Source organism: Manis javanica, chromosome 18 (genome assembly GCF_040802235.1).
Source record: "Manis javanica isolate MJ-LG chromosome 18, MJ_LKY, whole genome shotgun sequence".
In the NCBI taxonomy this organism is placed as follows: domain Eukaryota; kingdom Metazoa; phylum Chordata; class Mammalia; order Pholidota; family Manidae; genus Manis; species Manis javanica.
Genome location: NC_133173.1, coordinates 20,514,372 through 20,536,976, shown reverse-complemented (window position 1 = coordinate 20,536,976; position 22,605 = coordinate 20,514,372). Strand labels below are relative to the sequence as shown.

Sequence of the window (22,605 nt, the reverse complement as noted above, 5' to 3'; positions counted from 1 at the left end):
GGGACTGGGAAAGATAGTCGGCTGAGCATGGCAGGGAACGCCAGCATCCCTGTTCACGTGTCAGGGTGGTAATAAATGGCCTTGGAGTCTGTGTTGTGCCCCTTTTTCTCCTGGTGTGGGAGTGCAGAGACAGCCCTCTCTCAGACACTGCTGTCTCAAGATGCAGAGCCATCAACAACATGAAACTGAAGATGCTGGATTCAGTGCACATCTTCCACATTTCCATAGATAATTGCTAAGGTGCCCCTCCTCCTGCCCCAGAAAGGGGCTGTGCCCATTTGCATTGTCTGAGCCTCCCTCCTCACTTTCTCCCTGACGCTGGATATCATATCTTTGTTTTCAAATTGTGTTGCCATGGTTACCAAAGAGCCTGAGTTTTTCTTGGTAGCTTAGGGACCTGTTGGTCTCTCAAGGCCTCGTTCTTGTCCTGGGCCCCTAGGCTAACCCTGTGGGTGTGTTCACCCCTGTGCTTAGGGTCGGCTGTACAGTAAAGACAGTCACTGTTCCCTCTCAAACACTGTCTTCCCGTCTGTGACTTGTCTGTCGACATTATTTATGGTCATCCCACAAATGTTTTCAATTCTTAAAAGTTTATACATTTTTAATCACAGACATTTGAAATTCTTAGAGATCAAGACTCTCTTAATTCCTCCACCCTTCTTGGTTTTCACTTAGAGGGATCCTGGCCCTTACTGTCCTCATCTTCACCTGCTTCATAGCGTATCTATTACTTTCAGTGCCGTGTTTCTTCCAGCTCAGCGCGTAAAAGGCAGTTCCAGAACAGTACCAGTTTTTAAAGAAATTAAAAACAGAACCGCTTGGTCATAAGCACTTCAGGAAATCCTGACAACGTGCCTCCCTAATCGAGTTGTATGAGTTGATAAGAGCTTCCTTTTCCCGCACATCGTTGCCAGCACTTAACACGTTCACACTTGTTTATTGGCAGAATGAATGCTAGCTGGGAGCCAGAGAAGGGTTTTCCCAAATGCCCTTAGGCCTTGGGGCTTCCTCTGCAAATAATGGCCTGTAAACAAGTCCTCACTTTACGTTGCAGTGTTGTCTATTATAAATCATGGGTAGTTTCTTTTCCATATAAAATCTTTTATGTGAATTGTACATGTTCACCTCCAGGGTTTTGTTTCTTTTAACTTTTATACCCCAATGTATGAGCTGCTAACGTACCGCAGTGTGTGGGTTTTTTACCCTCACGTTTTCGGGTGTTTTCAGTAATGTAAGGACCATCCCTAAACAAGATCGGTGTTTCCGCGAAGCCTTCCGGCACCGGTTGCTGGACACGGGCCCGGCTGCAGCCTTGCTGGGCGGGGAGCTGCGGTCGGCGGCAACCACCTGTCGCCGCGCGGGGCCCCAGATTTGCGGGGGAAGCTCGGCGCCCACGCATCTTGCAGAGGAGAGGCCGCGCAGGCGCAGAAGACAGCGCGACGAGAGGCGGAACCGAACAGGAAAGGCGGAAGCAGACAGAAATGATTCAATTTACTCACACGTAAACCTCATCTTGTCGTCTCCCACATGGTCTAGCGGTTAGGATTCCTGGTTTTCACCCAGGCGGCCCGGGTTCGACTCCCGGTGTGGGAACGTACGACTGATTTTTAGCATCCAGGTAAAAACTTCATTGCTTCACGAATGTAAGTGTTTACTAGGAAGAGCGCCGCAGTTGTAGAAAGCACTCTTTGCCAGGGAGAACGTTCAGGCTGACGACAGACGCTGTGGTTCACGGACCAGAAAGTCATGGTTGTACAATCGGTGTTAATTCTGACCGCCAAATAATTTATTTGAAATGTCACAATATATAATCGTAATTAATAGTGGTGAAGCTATGAGACAAAGGAATTCTCTTTTTTTCCCCCCAGTTTTATTAAGGTATAATCGACATAAACATTGTGTAAGTTTAAGGTATACAACAGTGTCCTAATCTTCACCTTATATGTATATTATGGGAGGTGATAGAGAGAACATCTCTATCACCTCCCATAATTACCATTTCTTTTAGAATTCTGAGGTTCTGGCCAATTGCCTGTTTTCTACACCCCCACTAAGTGTTTCTGATCAGAGAATAAAGAGGTAGTAACCGAGGAAGAGTTGATAAGGCGCCTGGAAGAGCTATCTATACTCAGGAGCCCCTGATGTTTGAGGACTGATGGGCCGGGAAATGTGCTTTCTGAAGCAGGAGTCACTAAGCTGGAATATAAAGAAATGGGAGGTCTCCAAATAGAAGTCCAGCCTTAACAGAGGGACATAGACAGTGAGGGAGGAAACCAAATCCATTCACCTAGCCAACTTCCACAGAACATGACATGGGGAAATTGAGGCATGGAATCAGCTTCTGGATGGAAAAACACATGTGATTCAGTTGACTTCAGCATACCTAGTAAAGTCAAACTTCCAGAAGTGGGAAGGGCCTTGAAATTTTCCCAGCTTCTAAGCTGTTCCTAGGATAGAATATTACATCCTCGCACAGCAGTGAAATACAGATGGAAGGCTGGGAACGGATGCCAAAGATCCAAAAGGCTGGACTCTTTTCGGCATTTTCTTACTTGCTCTTGTCTTCCTTCACGTGTTTTACAGTCTTCTCTTTTCTGAGAGGGCTAGATCACTGCAAACTTCATTTCCAAGATTCCCTTTCCAGGAGATTTCTGGTTAGCTTCAGCCCAACTGGGGTACTGGTTGGAAGACGGGAATATATCAAGAAAACAGAGTGATTTCTATGTTTCTGATGGTGTCTTTGGTAGCAGTGGGCATCGCTGATGGCCGCCAGTCACTGCGGACTCTAATGGCCTTGGGGATTCCAGTGGGGGCTGCTGTCAGCTGTGAGTCACCAACGGTGGAGCAGCGGCAGCCATGAACTCCGCAAACCCTGGAAGTTTCCACGGAGCATAAGTGGGTTTGAAAGTAATGGGTTACCAGCGGCAATGTCAGCTCCCAGTAAAGACACATAGAGTGAGCTCCTGAAGGCAAGAGATGCCCAGCCTCTTCCTTTTTGTTCTTTCTGCCCTAAGTGAATAGTGGTATCTGCAATTACTGTTATCTGAATAGTCTAATTGTTAGCCCCTTTAGCTCCTCCAGCACTTCCCAAAGGTCTGAAACCAATTCCCTCTATCAAATTTCCTGTTGGAAATGCTTGTTTTCTTGACTGCAGACCAACTGATACCAGTGCTGTTAACTGTAATTGCCACCTGCCATTATCTTCTCAGCCTTACTGACTTTTCTGGGAGTGCATAACTTATTCCATGTATCAGAATGTTCTCGGGGACATATTTCAGCTAAGACCTGAAGGATGAGTTAGCAAGGATGTGTAAGTGTGCATGAGTCAAGCTATTCTCAAGATTAGTCTGCTTTTGCACAGGTCAAGTGGATGAATTAGCAATTAGATATATAACAGGCCAACTTTCGCATCTTTCAGGTCTTTGTTGGTGTCACTAACTCCAAATTCTCCCTAATATGCAGCATCACTTTTAGTTTACTATTCTAGTAAAAAGGGGAATTCCTAGTGGCTACCCTTTGACTTTTTTTGGTTATAGTAAACTTCACTCCAAGATTGAAGGAGCAATGTGATAATGTCAGTTGCCCAGTAGTGTGTCTGAACCGTACATGACAAAATCAGGTACATCCACAGACTCACTGGAACTACCCTGAGATAGACTTTGGCAAAATCTTGCTTATCTCTTAAGCTCCAAAGATCCACACAGAAGTATTGGAGAAGCAGAAAGAATAAGTAACAACAATATTAATACCAATAATTCTGAGCTGCCTAACTGTAGGAAGGGATTAATGTCCAACCAAATCAGAACACATGGCCAGAGTCCCTGGGGAAGAGCTGGGGCTTATGCGGACTATTCTTCTGGCAGTGGTTCACAGTTCTTCCTTAAGTGGGCCAGCCTGCCCTTCCTTCAGTGGGACTCAGGACGGGGAGCTGACTTGGCTCTTGGAACCAGACCACAGGCAATACCTCTCCACTGTGGTGACTCAAGCCAGATTTCCAGTCACCAAACCTAGAGTTTTTAAATTGTATATATCAAATAATACCTTAGTAGACTGTGCATCTATTTTGCTCCCAGGGTACCACTGCTGCAGCACTGCTTCGGTAGCCAAGTCTGCCTTTTTCCTGGCAGCTGTGCCACTTGGACTCTGCTGCGTTGAGAATCAGAAACCCTTGTGCTTTTCTCAAGCCAGCCCTGGCTTGTGGAAGGTTGCTACCAAAGGATTTTTAAGCAACTGGTACTCCCTTCAACAAAGCAGTTCTCAATACTTTAACTAGGAAAATATTTTTGGGGCCTCTCTGGGGCACACAGTGGGTGGGCAGGTATTTGTGTCACATATGATAAATCCCACTCCCATATGACTAATTATTTGCCTGAGGCTTTAAAACTATCAGTTTGCCTTACACCATAGAAGTATGGTTCTACAGCCTCAGGGGAGGTGGGCCACTGTTGTTCTGGGTTTCAGTCAACTGACCGAGCCAACTTGGACTTAGAGCCACTCCCAGATTCTCAGGCCAGCACATGGAATCCATATCAACAAGTTTGGTCTCATCCAGTGTTACCTTCTGCCTCCTCAGCCTGGCAGTCTTAGGGTCCATTCCCGTGCACATTCCTTAACTTTCTTCTAATATAAATTGTCATAACCTCATAATTATTTCAATGTCTAGACTACCTCATGCTGGGTCAGACTTTATACCTGACCTCTGGAGTAAGGATGGGATTGAGCTCCAGTGTGGGGTCTGGAAACTTCTAAGGGTGATGAGGGCAGGCCTGGTGCAGAACTGGCATCCCCTTGAAAGATCACTGCCATAGGTAAAGTCCACACTGAGTCCCAGGGTGTGCAAAGTATCTTCTGTGAAACAGCAACAGCAGCAATTTCTAGGAGCTTTCTAGAAATGCAGAAGGCTACACTCAAGACCTACTGAGTCACAATGCATTTAAACAAGATACTCAAGTGATTCTTACATGCATTAAGACCTGAAAGTACTTACTGAGTCTTCCAGCAAGGGAAGACTAGCTTCCTGAGACAGAGGGAGGGGGTCTGCCTCCACAGCAAGGAGAACCTCAAGGAAATGTGGGGCTTCATTATTCTCAGATTCATCTGAGCCAATCCAAATATCCCAGTCTATGTTTTGGGGTTCCATTCTTTCTCAACTTTCACTTAAGTAATATGGAGAGGCTATGAGTCTAATTTATATCATAATTCTATAACTAGCAAAGTCAATTTATGAATTTGATTCTCTGCTGTATCTCTTATTTCTTATTTCTGTCAGAGGTAATGGATTGTCTGAGGGCCAGCATGTCTCTCGGCCTCCGACTGCACATCGAGGTGAGAGATGAAAGCCTTGAGGAATTCATTTCCTTTATGTAACTGTCTTGCCAATGGGTTTAAGCCCCAGAAGTTTCACTATGGATGCAGTGTGACCAAAGAAATGACAGTAGAATGTTTCTTTGGGATGAAAGGGTTTATTACCCTGGCTTGTTCTCCGGTAGTAGGTCGAGCACTAGTGTCTCTGCCTCGGCCCATGGGCCGAGCTCTCTATAAAGGGCAATAATGGCTTATTGCCTAAAGTCGTGGAGGCAGTAGCCTAGCAACAGGCCAGTTACATCACCAGTAAGTTCAGTCAGGACCCTGGCCATAGGAACTCCAGCTTACCTGCAGTAACTCTCCAACACAGTCAGAAATAGCCAGCCCACCATCACACTAGTTGATTGTATTTGCCTCTTGGTCTCCCAATACCTTACCCTAAATCGAACTTTTATTCCAGGTAATGTCAGGAATAATTTAAGTAAATAGTTTGTCACTACATACATGAACTACCAGTATCTCATTTTCTGCTCATAATGAAGTCATTACTGTGTTTATGTCCAAGGAAAGACAATCAATCTCAAATTTTTATCTTTGAATGTTTCCTGAAGGCACTGTAGGTTGCAAAAACTGCGTGAATGGATGCCTAGCTAGACAATCAGGAAACGCTTTAGATGTTTCTAATAGATAAAGGGATAGAGGAGCAAAGAGGAAGGACGTGGCATTAGCAGAACTTAAGAGCAGCTCGCTGCTCCCATCGTTAGAACCTGCACGTGGAACAGCTGGAACCAACTCGGCTGCTACTTCTGCAGTCACTCAGCCACTGTGGTGGCCACTGCTGAAGCACATCACTTATTTACACACACTGCCTCAGCTGCTGGAACTACTGAAGCTCACAGACGGTTCCTGTTACCCTTATTGGAAATGCCAAGGTACTGGAGCATGGAGTCAGTCATTATTCTCAAAAACAGAAGAAGAAAATACTACCCCTCCCTCTGCCTTCCAACCTCCTGTCAGTGTCTCGAATTGACCGAGCCTAATCAGAAGTCAGCTGGCTAGTTGAATTGGAGATGCTCATAAGATTACAGCCCTCTGAAATACAGAGCAGCAGAAAAAACCCCAACATTTATCATACTTAGCTTTACCACTTATTTGTATCTGAAGGTCTTCTCTGAAACCACAAGTTTTGGTTTTGAGCTTACATAACACACTACCTCAAAATGTATTGCTTAGAAACAACCATATTATTTTGTTCATGATTCAGGAGAGGCTCAGCATCACAGTTTTCCTGTTTCACGTGACACCTGCCAGACTCTCACTTGGATGCTGGGCTGAGGCGGGTACAGCACTTGCTTGTGCAGAACCTCTTTCTCCAGGGCTTCTCCGCATGCTGTGAGCTTCTTGTGCATGGTGATCTTAAGGTAGCTGCACTTTTTACATGGTGGCTGGTTTCCAAAAGTTAAGATTAGGAACTGCCATGCTTCTTACAAACTAGGGGAAGAACCAGCCTACTATCACTTTTGCTATATTCTATTGGTCAGTGCAGTCTCAGACCAGCACAGAATCAAGGTAGTGGACACCTCACCTTTCCATGGAGAAGAAGCACATGCTGCTGCACAGAGAGGGGAGTTTGGTGGCCATCTTGAGACAAGCTACTATATCATGAATAAATTAAGGTGTTTCTCTTGTTTTTAAATCTCTTCCACACCTAACCCACAGTATTGTCTCCTGCTGTCCTCTGTCTAGGCTCCAATCTCCCTTTCCCACCTTATCTCTGACTGTCTTGAGCAGATATGAGCAATATTTGCAGCCTCAGTAAATGGATGCTTCATTTTTGTTGATAAATCAAAATGCTTATTTAAAACAAGCAATCAACCTTTTACTGAAGACTGCTTTATTAAAAGGCATGAGTTCTTCTTAAGGCTCCCTGAAGGAGGAGGAAAACAACTGAGATTATCCCATGGCATATAACCTAAAAATCCATAGAATTGACTGTGACCCATTTTCCTAATATTTGCATAAAGTGCAAAAGCCCTAGTTTCTCACCAAATGGCTTACTCTCACTGCTTGACTATCATGTTTTCCCTTATGAAGGCTCTGCTTGTTTCACTCTGGTTAGTTGATTTGTTTATTAATAAAAATAAACCATTCATAGTAATGTATTAATAAATCCTATAAATTATTCATAAGGGGTATTAAAAACAAGATAGCTCATTCAAATGAGTCATCTATACTGCATCCCACATCACTAAACCGAGACATAGCTGCAGTTTTCTATTATTAATTAATTAATTTATTTATTTATTATTTTGGTATCATTAATCTACAATTACATGAGGAACATTATGCTTACTAGACTCCCCTCTTCATCAAGTCCCCCCCACATACCTCATACTGCCCATCAGCGTAGCAAGATGCTGTAAAATCACAGAGCTGCAGTTTTGGCTCTCCCGGAAATGGAATCTTAAACCAGTCAAAAAGGAATTGCCTGGTCAGCACTAATTAGGTAATCTGCATGATAGACCCCTGCCATCTTTTAAAGGAACGTGACCTTGCATAATGAACCTGCTTTTTTTTATTTTTAACAAATGTACATCACAGTAGTTCAACGGTCCCCCTTGCCGTCTCCTTCATCCAATCCCACTACCCTCCCCCCTAGTAACCACTAATCAGTTTCCAGTGTCGATGAGTCTAATGCTGTTTTGTTCTTTCTGTTTTGCTTTGTTTTTATATTCCACAAATAAGTCAAATCATATGGTATTTGTCTTTCTTCACCTGGCTTATTTCACTGAGCATAATACCCTCTAGCCCCATCCATGTTGTTGCAAATGGCACGATTTCTTATCTTTTTATGGCTGAATAATATTTCACTATGTATATATACCACCTCTTCTGTATCCATTCATCTGTTGATGGTCACTTCGGTTGCTTCCATATCTTGGCTATTGCAAACAGTGTGGCAGTAAACATAGGGGTACATATATCTTTTTGAATCAGGGATTTTGTTTTCTTTGGGTAAATTTCTCAGAGTGGAACTACTGGGTCAAATGGTATTTCTATTTTTAGTTTTTTGAAGAACCTCCATACTGCTTTCCATAGCAGTTGCACCAATTTGCTGTCCCACCAACAGTGTAGGAGGGTTCCCATTTCTCCACATCCTCACCAACACTTATTATTTCTTGTCTTTTGAATAGTGGCCATCCTAACTGGTGTGAGGTGTTATTTCATTGTGGATTTAATTTGCATTTTGCTGATGATTAACAATGTGGACCGTCTTTTCATGTGCCTGTTGGCCATTTGCATTTCTTTGGAAAAGTGTCTGTAGAGGTCCTCTACCCATTTTTTGATCAGGTAATTTATTTTTTGGGTGTTGAGGCATATGAGTTCTTTATATAGTTTGGATGTTAACCCTGTATCAGATGAGTTGTTTATGAATATATTCTCCCATATTGTTCTACTGATGGTGTCCTTTGCTGTACAGAAGCTTTGTAGTTTTATGTAGTTCCACTTGTTCATTTTTGCTTTTGTTTCCCTTGCCCGAGTAGATGTGTTCATGAAAATGTTGCCCATGTTTATGTCCAAGAGATTTTTGTCTATGTTTTTTTCTAAGAGTTTTATGGTTTCATGACTTACATTCAGGTCTTTGATCCATTTTGAGTTTACTTTGTGTATAGAGTTATACAATAATCCTTTTTCATTTTCTTGCATGTAGCTGTCCAGTTTTGCCAACACCAGTTGTTGAAGAGGCTGTCAATTTCCTCACTGTATATTCATGGCTCCTTTATCATACATTAATTGACATGGATGTGTGGGTTTATGTCTGAACTGTCTATTCTGTTCCACTGGTCTATGGGTCTGTTCTTGTGCCAGTACCAAATTGTTTTGATTATTATAGCTTTGTAATAGAGCTTGAAGTCAGGGCTCCCAGCTTTGTTCTTTCTCAGGATCGCTTTGGCTATTTGGGGTCTTTTGTGGTTCCATTTGAAATTCAGAACTATTTATTCTAGTTTGTTGAAGAATGCTGTTGGTATTTTGATAGGGGTTGCATTTAATCTGAAAAATCCTTTAGACAGGTTGACCATTTTGACAATATTAATTTTTCCTATTCATAAGCACAGGATGTATTTCCATTTATTGGTGTCTTCTTTAATTTCTCTCATGAGTGTCTAGTAGTTTTCAGGGTATAGGTCTTTCACCTCCTTGGTTAGGTTTATTCCTAGGTATTTTATTCTTTTCGATGCAACTGTAAATGGAGTTGTTTTCCTGATTTCTTTTTCTGCTAGTTCATTGTTAATATATAGGAAAGCAACAGATTTCTGTGTATTAATTTTGTATCCTACAACTTTGCTGAATTCAGGTAGTTATTAGTTCTAGTAGGTTTTTGGTGGAATATTTAGTGTTTTCTATGTATAATATCGTGTCATCTGCAAATAAAATGAGAGTTTAACTTATTTCTTAGCAATTTAGATCCTTTTATCCCTTTGTGTTGTCTGATTGTTGAGACTAGGACCTCCAGTACTATGTTGAATAAAAGTGAGGAGAGTGAGCATCCTTGTCTTGTTCCCAATCTTAGAGGAAAAGCTTCCAGCTTTTTGCTATAAAGCATGATATTGGCTGTGGGTTTGTCATATATAGCCTTTTTTATGTTAAGGTTCATACCTTCTATGCCCAATTTGTTGAGAGTTTTTATCATGATGAATGTTGAATTTTCTCAAATGTTTTTCAACATCTATTGAAATGATCATGTGGTTTTTATCCTTCTTTTTGTTAGTGTGGTGCATAATATTGATAGATTTATGAATATTATACCATCCTTGCATCCTTGGAATAAATCCCACTTGTCATGATGGATGATCTTTTTTACATACTTTTGGATTCAATATGCTAATATTTTGTTGAGGATTTTTGCATCTATGTTCATCAGGAATATTTGTCTGTAATTTTCTTTTTCTGTGGTGTCTGTCTGGTTTTGGTATTAGAGTGATGCTGACCTCGTAGAATGAGTTTGGAAGTATTCCCTCCTCTTCTGCTTTTTGTAATTCTTAAAGAAAGATAGGTACTAGCTCCTCTTTGAATGTTTTGTAGAATTCAGCTGTGAAGCCATCTGTACCTGGAGTTTTGCTTTTGGGGAGTTTTTTGATTACCAATTCAATTTCACTCCTGATAATTGCTCTGTTCAGATTTTCTGTTTCTTCTTGGGTCAGTCTTGGAAGGCTGTATTTTTCTAGGAAGTTGTCCCTTTCTTCTGAGTTGTCCAATTTATTGGTATACAATTTTTCATAATATTCTCTAATAATTCTTTGTATTTCTGCATTATCCATTGTGATTTTTCATTCTTCATTGCTGATTCTCCTTATGCATGTACACTCTTTTTTTCTTCATATGTTTCATTAGGAGTTTATCTATTTTGTTTATTTTCTCAAAGAACCAGCTCCTGGTTTCATTGATTTTACTATTGTTTTATTCTTCTCTTTTTTATTTATTTCTTATCTTATCTTTATTATGTCTTTCCTTCTACTGACTTTGGGTTTCATTTGTTCTTTTTTTTTCTAGTTTCTTTGATTATGATTTTATACTGTTTATTTGGCATTGTTCTTGTTTCTTGAGGTAAGCCTGTACTGCTATGTACTTTCCTCTTAGGACTGCCTTTGCAGTGTCCCATAGATTTTGGGCTGTTCTGTTTTTTTTTTCATTCATCTCCATGTATTGCTTGATTTCTCTTTTAATTTGTTCACTGATCCATTGATTATTTTAAAGCATGTTGTTTAGCCTACATGTGTTTGTAAGACTTATAGTTTTCTTTGCAATTTATTTCTAGTTTCAGTTTCATACCATTGTGGTCTGAGAAGCTGCTTGATACAATTTCAATCTTCTTAAATTTATTGAGGCTCTTCTTGTGGCCTAGTATGTGATTTATTCTGGAGAATGTTCCATGTACACTTGAGAAAAATGTGTATCCTGCTGCTTTTTGGTGGAGCATTCTGTAGATACCTCTTAAGTCTGTTTGATCTAATGTGTTGTTCAGTGCCTCTGTTTCCTTATTTATTTTCTGTCTGGTTGATCTTTCTATTGACAGATCACAGTGGTATGTTAAAGTCTCCTAAAATGAATGTGTTGTGATCTATTTCCTCCTTTAATTCTGCTAGTATTTGTTTTACATATTTAGATGCTCCTGTGTTTGGTGCATAGGTATTTATAATTGTTATATCCTCTTGTTGGACTGATCCCTTTATCATTATGCAATGTACTTCTTTATTTCTTTTACTTTCTTTGTTTTGAAATCAATTTTGTCTGTATAAGTACTGATACCTCTGCTTTTTTTTCTTCCTATTATTTGCATGTAATATATTTTTCCATCCCTTCACTTTTAGTCTGTGGATGTCTTTGTGTCTGAAATGAGTCTTTTGTAGACAGCATATAGATGGCTCTTGTTTCCTTATCCATTCAGCCACTTTATATCTTTTGATTGGTGCATTCAGTCCATTTACAATTAAGGTGATTATTGATAGATATGTACTTGTTGCCATTTTATTAATTGTTTTCTGCCATTTTTTAGTATCTTCTCTCTGTTCCTTTTTTCCCTGCTTATATTCTTCTCTTGTTATTGATCGTTCTCTTCACTGTTGTAATTGGGTTTCTCTCTTTTTAAAATTTATTTATTTTTGTGCATGTCTATTTATTATAGGCTTTAGTTTTATGGTTACCAAAGGTTCCCGGATACCTTCTTTACTATGTAATAGTCTATCTTAAATTACTGATTATCCTATTTCAAGCACAATCTAAAGGTGATTTTTTTTTTTTGCTTCTTATTCCTTCTCCATGTTTTTCATATTAGATGTCATAGTCTGAACTTCTTGTGTATATCTTGACTGATTTTGTCTATAGTTGATTTTTCTTTTTTTGTTTTAATTTCTTGCTTCCTTCATAATTAGTTGGTTACTGCCTTTACTGTGGGTTTATTATCACTGGTGAAACCTCATTAGCCTTAGGGTCATTTCCATCTACAGCAATCTCTTTAAATTTATCATGTAAGACCGACTTAGTGATGATGAATTCCTTCAACTTTTTTTTATCTGGATATTGTTTAATCCCTGCTTCAAATGTAAATGATAATCTTGACAGGGTAGAGGATTCTTGGTTGGAGATCCTTCTGTTTCAGTACATTAAATATATCATGTTACTCCCTTCTAGTCTGAAGCATTTATGTTGAGAAGTCTGTTGGTAGGCTGATAAGATTTCCTTTATAAGTAATCTTTTTTCTCTCTCTGACTGCTTACAACACTTTCTTCTTATCTTTGAGCTTTGCCATTTTAGTTATATACCTTGGTGTTGTCTTGCTGAGGTTCCTTTTGTTAAGGGATCTCTGTGCCTCCATGACCTGACTGTCTATTTCTTTCTCCAAACTGGGAAAGTTTTTAGCAGTTATTTCCATAAAGAGCCTTTCTATTCCTTTGTCTTTCTCTTCTCCTTTTGGTACCCCTATTATGTGAATATTGTTTTATTTGGATTGATCACATAGCTCTCTCATCATTCTTTCATTCCTACAGATCCTCTTCTCTCTCTGTTCCTCAGCTTCTTTTTTTGCCTGTTCCCTAATTTCTGTTTCATTTACCATCTCCTCGACATGATCAAATCTACTTTTAAATCCCTCCATTGTATGTTTCATTTCAGATACTGGATTCTTCAGCTGTGAGTGGCTCTTTTTCAGGTTTTCTATCTCTTTGTTGATGTCCTCCCTGAGATCTTGAATGCTTTTCTGTAAATTTGTGAGCATGTTTGTGACTTTTATTTTGAAATATTTATCAAGAAAATTAGTGATCTCTGTTTCATCTAACCCTCTTTCTGGGGTGCTGTCTTGTAGTTTTGATTGGATCAAATTTCTCTGCCTGCTCATTTTGTCAGGGTTTTTGTGTTTCTTCCTTTGTATTAGATGTCTCTTTTATGCTTTCTGGTCCTTTTCTGTGTGGACTTCTCTTCTTCCTCAGGTGTAGGGGGTTGTTTTCAGGTCTAATTGCATTTAATATATTTTCCTCCTTTATGTGTCTCCTTCTTTATGTGTTTTGCCTTCTTATTCCACCACCTGTAATCTGATCTCACAAACCTGCTTTTTTTGTTTTATTTTATTTTATTATTTTATTATTTTTATTTTGGTATCATTAATCTACAATTACATGAAGAACATTATGTTTACTAGGCTCCCCCCTTCACCAAGTCCCCCAATTACCTACCATTACAGTCACTTTCCATCTGCGTAGTAAGATGCTGTAAAATCACTACTTGTCTTCTCTGTGTTGCACAGCCCTATCTGTGCCCACCATGCACTATACATGCTGATCATAATGCCCTCTTTCTTTTGCCCTCCCTTATTCCTCCCTTCCCACCCATCCTCTCCAGTCCCTTTCCGTTTGGTAACTGTTAGTCCATTCTTGGGTTCTGTGATTCTGCTGTTGTTTTGTTCCTTCAGTTTTCTTTTGTTCTTATACTCCACATATGAGTGAAATCATTTGGTACTTGTCTTTCTCTGCCGGACTTATTTCACTGGGCATAATACCCTCTAGCTCCATCCATGTTGTTGTGAATGGTAGGATCTGTTTTTTTCTTATGGCTGAGTAATATTCCGTTGTGTATATGTACCACATCTTCTTTATCCATACATCTACTCATGGACACTCAGGTTGCTTCCATATCTTGGCTATTATAAATAGTGCAGTGATAAAAATAGGGTGCATCTGCCTTTTTCAAACTGGAGTGCTGCACTCTTAGGGTAAATTCCTAGAAGTGGAATTCCTGGGTCAAATGGTATTTCTATTTTAAGCATTTTGAGGAACCTCCATACTGCTTTCCACAATGGTTGAACTAATTTACATTCCCACCAGCAGTGTAGGAGGGTTCCCCTTTCTCCACAACCTCGCCAACATTTGTTGTTGTTTGTTTTTTGGATGGTAGCTATCCTTACTGGTGTGAGATGATATCTCATTGTGGTTTTAATTTGCATTTCTCTGATGACAAGCGATGTGGAGCATTTTTTTGTGTGTCTGCTGGCCATCTGGATTTCTTCTTTACAGAACTGTCTATTCAGCTCTTCTGCCCATTTTTTAATCAGATTATTTGCCTTCTGTTTGTTGAGGTGTGTGAGCTCTTTATATATTTTGGATGTCAGTCCTTTATCGGATCTGTCATTTATAAATATGTTCTCCCATACTGTAGGATAGCTTTTTGTTCTATTGATGGTGTCCTTTGCTGTACTGAAGCTTTTCAGCTTGATATAGTCCCACTTGTTCATTTTTGCCTTTGTTTCCCTTGCCTGGGGAGGTATGTTCATGAAGAAATCACTCATGTTTATGTCCATGAGATTTTTGCCTATGTTTTTTTCTAACAGTTTCATGGTTTCATGACTTACGTTCAGGACTTTGATCCATTTTGAATTTACTTTTGTATATGGGGTTAGACAGTGATCCAGTTTCATTCTCTTACATGCAGCTGTCTAGTTTTGCCAGCACCATCTGTTGAAGAGACTGTCATTTCCCCACTGTATGTCCATGAATCCTTTATCATATATTAATTGACCATATATGTTTGGGTTAATGTCTGGAGTCTTTAATCTGTTCCACTGGGCTGTGACTCTGTTCTTGTGCCAGTACCAAATTATCTTGATTACTGTGGCTTTGTAGTAGAGCTGAAAGTTGGGAAGCGAGATCCCCCCAACATTATTCTTCCTTCTCAGGATTGCTTTGGCTATTCAGGGTCTTTGGCAGTTCCATATGAGTTTTTGAACTATTTGTTCCAGTTCATTGAAGAATGCTGTTGGTAATTTGATAGGGATTGCATTGAATCTGTATACTGCTTTGGGAAGGATGGCCATTTTGACGATATTATATCTTCCTAGCCAGGAGCATGGGATGAGTTTCCATTTGTTAGTGACCTCTCTAACTTCTCTTAAGAGTGTCTTGTAGTTTTCAGGGTATAAGTCTTTCACTTCCTTGGTTAGGTTTATTCTTAGGTATTTTATAATTTTTGATGCTATTGGAATGGAATTGTTTTCCTGATTTCTCTTTCTATTAGTTCATTGTTAGTGTATAGGAAAGCTACAGATTTCTGTGTGTTAATTTTGTATCCTGCAACTTTGCTGTATTCCAAAATCAGTTCTAGTAGTTTTGGGGTGGAGTCTTTAGGGTATTTTATGTACAATATCATGTCATCTGCAAATAGTGACAGTTTGACTTCTTCTTTACCAATCTGGATTCCTTGTATTTCTTTGTTTTGTCTGATTGCCGTGGCTAGGACCTCCAGTACTATGTTGAATAACAGTGGGGAGAGTGGGCATCCCTGTCTTGTTCCCGATCTCAGAGGAAAAGCTTTCAGCCTCTTGCTGTTCAGTATGATGTTAGCTGTGGGTTTATCATATATGTCATTTAATATGTTGAGGTACTTGCCCTCTATGCCCATTTTGTTGAGAGTTTTTATCAAGAATGTATGTCGAATTTTGTCAAAGCTTTTTCAGCATCTATGGAGATGATCATGGGGTTTTCGTCTTTCTTTTTGTTGATGTGGTGGATGATGTTGATGGATTTTTTAATGTTGTACCATCCTTGCATCCCTGGGATGAATCCCACTTGGTCATGGTGTATGATACTCTTGATGTATTTTTGAATTGGGTTTGCTAACATTTTGTTGAGTATTTTTGCATCTATTTTCATCAGGGATTTTGTTCTGTAGTTTTCTTTTTTGGTGGGGTCTTTGCCTGGTTTTGGTATTAGGATGATGTTGGCTTCATAGAATGTTCTCTTAATAAGTCTGGCTAGAGGCTTATCTATTTTGTTTTTTTTTTCAAAGAACCAGCTCTTGGTTTCAGTGATTTTTTCTATTGTTTTATTTTTCTCAATTTTATTTATTTCTTCTCTGATCTTTATTATGTCCCTCCGTCTGCTGACCTTAGGCCTCATTTGTTCTTCTTTTTCCAATTTCGATAATTGTGACATTAGACTATTCATTTGGGATTATTCTTCCTTCTTTAAATATGCCTGGATTGCTATATACTTTCCTCTTAAGACTGCTTTCACTGCCTCCCACAGAAGTTGGGGCTTTGTGTTGTTGTTGTCATTTGTTTCCATACATTGCTGGATCTCCATTTTAATTTGGTCATTGATCCATTGATTATTTAAGAGCATGTTGTTAAGCCTCCATGTGTTTGTGAGCCTTTTTGCTTTCTTTGTACAATTTATTTCTAGTTTTAGGTCTGAAAAGTTGGTCGGTAGGATTTCAATCTTTTGGAATTTACTGAGGCTCTTTTTGTGGCCTAGTATGTGGTCTATTCTGGAGAATGTTCCATGTGCACTTGAGAAGAATGTGTATCCTGTTGCTTTTGGATGTAGAGTTCTTTAGATGTTTATTAGGTCCATCTGTTCTAGCGTGTTGTTCAGTGCCTCTGTGTCCTTACTTATTTTCTGTCTGGTTGATCTGTCCTTTGGGGTGAGTGGTGTGTTAAAGTCTCCCAAAATGAATGCATTGCATTCTATTTCCTCCTTTAATTCTGTTAGTATTTGTTTCACATATATTGGTGCTCCTTTGTTGGGTGCATATATGTTTATAATGGTTATACCCTCTTGTTGGGCTGAGCCCTTTATCATTATGTAATGTCCTTCTTTATCTCTTGTTACCTTCTTTATTTTGAGGTTTATTTTGTCTTATACTAGTATTGCAACACCTGCTTTTTTCTTTCTGTTGTTTGCATGAAATATCTTTCTCCAACCCTTGACTTTTAATCTGTGCATGTCTTTGGGTTTGAGGTGAGTCTCTTGTAAGCAGCATATAGATGGGTCTTGCTTTTTTATCCATTCTATTACTCTGTGTCTTTTGATTGGTGCATTCAGTCCATTTACATTTAGGGTGATTATTGAAAGATATGCACTTGTTGCCATTGCAGGCTTTAGATTTGTGGTTACCAAAGGTTCAAGATTAGCTTGTTTACTACCTTACTGTCTGACCTCACTCGCTTATTGAGCTATTATAAACACAGTCTGATGATTATTTCTTTCCCTTCTTTTTCCTCCTCCTCCATTCTTCATATGTTGGGTGTTTTGTTCTGTGCTCTTTTTAGGAGTGCTCCCATCTAGAGCAGTCCCTGAAGGATGCCCTGTAGAGGTGGTTTGTGGGAGGCAAATTCCCTCAACTTTTGCTTGTCTGGGAATTGTTTAATCCCTACTTCACATTTAAATGATAATCATGATGGATACAGTATCCTTCATTCAAGGCCCTTCTCTTTCATTGCATTAAATATATCATGCCATTGCCTTCTGGCCTGTAAGGTTTCTGTTGAGAAGTCTGATGGGTTTTCCTTTGTAGGTGACCTTTTTTCTCTCTCTGGCTGCCTTTAATACTCTGTCCTTGTCCTTGTTCTTTGCCATTTTAATTATTATGTGTCTTGGTGTTGTCCTCCTTGGGTCCCGTCTCTCAGGAGTTCTGTGTGCCTCTGTTGTCTGAGCAACTATTTCCTCCCCCAGTTTGGGGAAGTTCTCAGCCATTATTTCTTCAAAGACACTTTCTATTCCTTTTTCTCTCTCTTCTTCTTCTGGTACCCCTATAATGCAGATATTGTTCCTTTTGGATTGGTCACACAGTTCTCTTAATATTGTTTCATTCCTGGAGATCCTTTTATCTCTCTCTGCATCAGCTTCTATGCGTTCCTGTTCTCTGGTTTCTATTCCATCAATGGCCTCTTGCATCCTATCCATTCTGCTCATAAATCCTTCCAGAGTTTGTTTCCTTTCTGTAATCTCCCTCTGGACATCTGTAATCTCCCTCCGGATGTCATCCCTTAGCTCTTGCATATTTCTCTGCAGCTCTGTCAGCATGTTTATGATTTTTATTTTGAATTCTTTTTCAGGGAGACTGGTTAGGTCTGTCTCTCCAGATCCTCTCTCAGGTGTTGTCTGAACTATCTTGGACTGGACTAAATTTTTTTGCCTTTTCATGGTGATAGAGGTGGCTGTAGGCAGGTTGCGGGTGTGTCAGCTGGGAGAAGAAAGTCCTTTCCTGCTTGCTGGATGCGCTGCCCTTCTCTGCTGCCTGTGATGGTTACCCACACTTCTGGAGCAGCCACTGGGTTAATCCCCTAAGCTTCTGTGTGCGGGGTCTCCGTCAGAGCAGCACGGAGCCCTGCAGGGAGTGTCAGGCATGCCAGGTGTGCTCCTCCATGATAGCGGCACCCCTGCTGAACAGCTGTGTGCCAGCAGAGGCCTTTGGGTCTGGCCCAGGTGTCTGTGCATTGGCCTGGGATTCCAGTCGGCTGCTGGGAGCGCAACTGCTCCCTCTGGCTCCTCTGCAGGTGTGCGTGGGGCTCTCCCGCATGGGCCTCTACTGGGCTCCTCTGGCTCCACTGCCGCCGGTGCGTGTGAGCTGCATCCGGGCTGTTCAGTCTCTACCGCTGTGGGCTCACAAAAGCCTCTCCTGGTCCCCTCTGGCACTGTTGGCACACACGATCTGCTCCCGGTCCCTTCCGGTGCTGCCGCCCCCGGCATGCACTGCCACTCTCTCGCTACTGGGCCGGTGAGTCGGGGTCCGCACCAGTTGGAGGAACAACTGACAGGCTGCTTAGTGTTATGAAGGGCTTCAGGGCTGCACTGTCTCCCAAGGGTTTAGGGTGTTTAAGGTTCTCCGGCATTCCCAGCTGCTGGCTAAGTGTGCTGGGATGACTTCATCCAGCTATGGGGTCCCTGTCTCTTTAAGACTTGCAGAAAGCATTCGCTTTTCTTTTGTCTCAGGGGTGCCGGTTGCGGGGACCTGCCCACATGTTTTGCTTTTCTGTTTCTATACTATCCAGCACCCCATGCACCTTGTGTCTGCACTACAGGTGTGGATTTCTAGAGCTGGTTGTTTAGCAGTCCTGGGCTTTCACTCCCTCCCTGTTCCAACTCCTTTCTTCCCGCTGGGTTCTGGGGTGGGGGAGCATTCGGGTCCTTCCTGGCCGCAGCTTGTATCTTACCTCCTTGATGTGATGTAGGGTTCTCACAGATGTAGATGTATCCTGGCTGTTGTACTGTATCCACTGGTGTCTCTTTTATGAATAGTTGTATTTATTGTATTTTTATAAATATATATGTTTGGGGGAGATTTCCTCTGAACTACTCATGCCGCCATCTTCCCATGACCCTCACAACCCTGCTTTTTTACACCAACTAATACTTCCTGTCCCACCCCCTTCTTCCCAAAAGTTTTTCATTTTGTACAGCTCCTCAGAGCACTTTTATACCTGCTAGATGGGATGCTGTCTGATTCATGAACTATGAATAAAGCCAATAAGATCTTTAAAATGTACTCACTTGAATTTTCTTTTAACACGGGGTTAATATTATACCCACATTAAGATGTTGGTAAGTATACTGAAAATATACTAACCAAAAGAGGATGCAAAACCATAAATGTGTCCCAAGGGTTCATTTCTGTTACAAATTTCATGCTTTGAACTTTGGTTACACAGGAGCAAAGCCTTGGAAGGACACATTTTCTTTCAGAGAATTTGGCAGATAGTGGAAATCCTGGTAAACACATTCCAAGCTCTTTGATATGTCCTGAAGACAGTTGTCAAGCTAATGGATTAACGCCACACCAATACTTATTGTAGTATAAGACCAGAAGCTCACCCAAGAAGCATTAATGACTCTATTCTAAATGGTCAGCACAACCAGTTGCTGTGGAGATCCCGAAGAAGATGAGCCAAATCTTACTCTCTAGGCTGTTTTTGTAAGGAGTAGTTGTTACAGGAAAAAAAGTAAGAATATTGATAAAGTACCCATTTATTCCTGATTCACCCATGCAGGGAAATCTGTCTTTGTTTTTCTTTTCACTTATAATCTACATCTAATCAATCATGATATTCCCTTGGGCTGATCTTCTGAAGAGTTCCCCAATGACTCCCCTTTCTCACTACCATGTCTTCAGTTCTCAGCCCCGAACATCCCCCCGAAAAGATCATAGCATCCCATTGGCTTTCTTAAACATTCAGTAGGGAGTCTTTTGGATTGGAACGGTAAGAAGTGGCAGCCCCTGACACACCCTTTGTGATTTTTTCCAGTACTCTATCTCTGATGACTCCTTAAATGGGTACATCATGGCCAGAAACTGTGACTCTATAGACTCAGCTTGTACTTTATCGCCTATAACCACAGAGGCCAAGCATGGTGCAAGCATGGCCAGCAGAGCCCTGAATTGTGCCAACAGATATGAAGTTGATGATTCTCCTGCTGGTAATGTCATGTCAACACAATAATTGGGCCTGTGCTGACCTTGTCTTCACCCTGGCACCTCATCCCCCTCACCTCAGCAACTGCTTCCACCCAAGTTCAAGATACATGACTTGATGATACAGCAGTCATCTGTCAGTGGTAGTGATTCCCAGAAGGAAAATTGCATGGTGAGAGGGAGACTTTGCCCCTGCAGACGGCATGATCAAAGAGACTGAGGGCATTTTCAGGTACATTTTCCTGGATATTTCAACATGCTCCCTTATCCCCTAATCATGAGCTGCCATCATCAACAGGAGTGTGTGGATTACCTGCCTATGATCTGTTGGGGGGAAAAAATGGACAATGCTTAGCATTATAGGGAGAATATTTTGAATAAAATATGTAACTGGTCTGTCCCCTCCATCTCCCTTTCACTTTCCCTTTCCAGACTGCAGATCCAGAAAAGAAGCTAGCTCAGCTGAGCTCCCGGCAAACTGATGCAGTCAGCAGGGAAGTGGGTGAAGCACAGCACCATTCCGGAACTGCCGAAAGCCTGGGGGGTTCCAGAGAAATACTAGTGACTCTTTGCAAGAATCTGAGGATTTCACAGAGCATGTTGCCAATGGGCCTTGGGAAGTGTTCATGGAGTCTGTGGGGAGTTCTTGGGGGCTGCTAGCAGCTTGTTCATATAAGCTTTTCAATTTCAAGAGGGACCATTGATCCTTTTCTTTAGCCACTGACTCCTGGCTGAGGTCCACCAGTGGTTAACTAGAGATTCAACAGGGGATGTACAGAACCCATTCTCGAGCTACCTCTTATAACACTCAGTCCGTGAGACCAAAGATGGTGGGGGAAGGGTTCTGTGAGCCTACTGATGCCAATAGACACCTTTGTTGAAACTGTTAGAAAAAAAATCATAGAGCCCTTTATGTTTGCTTTGCTCAGTAGACCTGAAATACCTTGGAGACTTTGCACCCCTTCAGAGGTAACTTGCTAAAGCTAGTAAGGGAAGGTAACATGGTGTGGGGCCCATTCTTCAAAGGGCCCTATAGCAGCTCTATTAGGATAACCACATGTACATCTCTAGAGCACCACACCCTCCCCTGCATGGATTGGCTCAGATCAAACCTGCAGTGGCATGGGCCTGGCCATCCCCTCACCCAGGAACTAGCCATCCACCTGGTCCACTGCACTGCCAGGCTCTCCCTCTTTTCCCCTCCTCAGGTAGCTTTTGGCCAAGTCCTGAGGGCTGCCCCAGTGAGTGACATGGGAGCTCTGTCCTTTGGGTTGTGCCTCTTGTGTGTGCGCCTTCCTGGCAGGACACTGCCCAACCCTGAACGGCATTCAGGTTTCAGAAGAGCTTCAACTTGCTGGCCAGAGCTAAGCAGAGTCTGAATCGGTGCTGCCGGTAAAGGAGAGACTTAGGGCCTCTCTAAAGTAGACTCTGATGGGCTCCCAGACATCTTACTCTGGCTGGGTGGCTTTTAGGACTCACAGCCACATTCAGTCCTTCAGGCAGACCTGGTCACCTGGCATGGAATGACCTTGATCTTGGCCTTGGTCAGCTGTTGCCTCAGACTAATGAGCTGATTCTTGTCCCAGCTCTTCAAAATCTAACCTATTTGGATGAATGACAGGGTAGCCTATGTTTTTCACCTGGGTCCTGAAAAAATTAAGGAGTGGAGTTAAAGACTCTGCCTCCAGTCCCAAAACTTAAGTGTGATTTTTCAGGCCTCATCATAGGCAATTACAAGGCTCTGCCTGTCAGGCATCACAGGGAAGCTGCTCTGCCCACACCAGGCTTGGTGACTGCCAGGGCATGACAGTCTCTAGGGACCACATTCAAGTGCACAGGCAGCTCCCAGACATGCTCTTGTGCCTATCTGCTTTCCTAGCTCTGGAGCCCTCATTCAGAGGTCTCTTCCTGGGCCACCATACTTGGACTCCTTGGTTCTAGGAGATAAAAATGCACAAAGAGTCTGCAAAGGGTCACAGTTACTGGCCATGATATACCCATTTAAGGAGTCTTCATGCAGTAGTGGAAAATCAGAGGGTGTGTCAGGGCCTGCCACCTTACACC

General features: G+C 41.5%; 1 non-coding gene across 1 annotated transcript; it reads left to right on the top strand.

Moving 5' to 3' along the window:
* The first annotated feature begins 1,521 nt into the window (after nt 1-1,521).
* TRNAE-UUC (transfer RNA glutamic acid (anticodon UUC)) lies at nt 1,522-1,593 on the top strand. The gene has a single exon. It is a non-coding gene; the product is annotated as a tRNA-Glu (tRNA).
* Nucleotides 1,594-22,605: the final 21,012 nt, after the last annotated feature.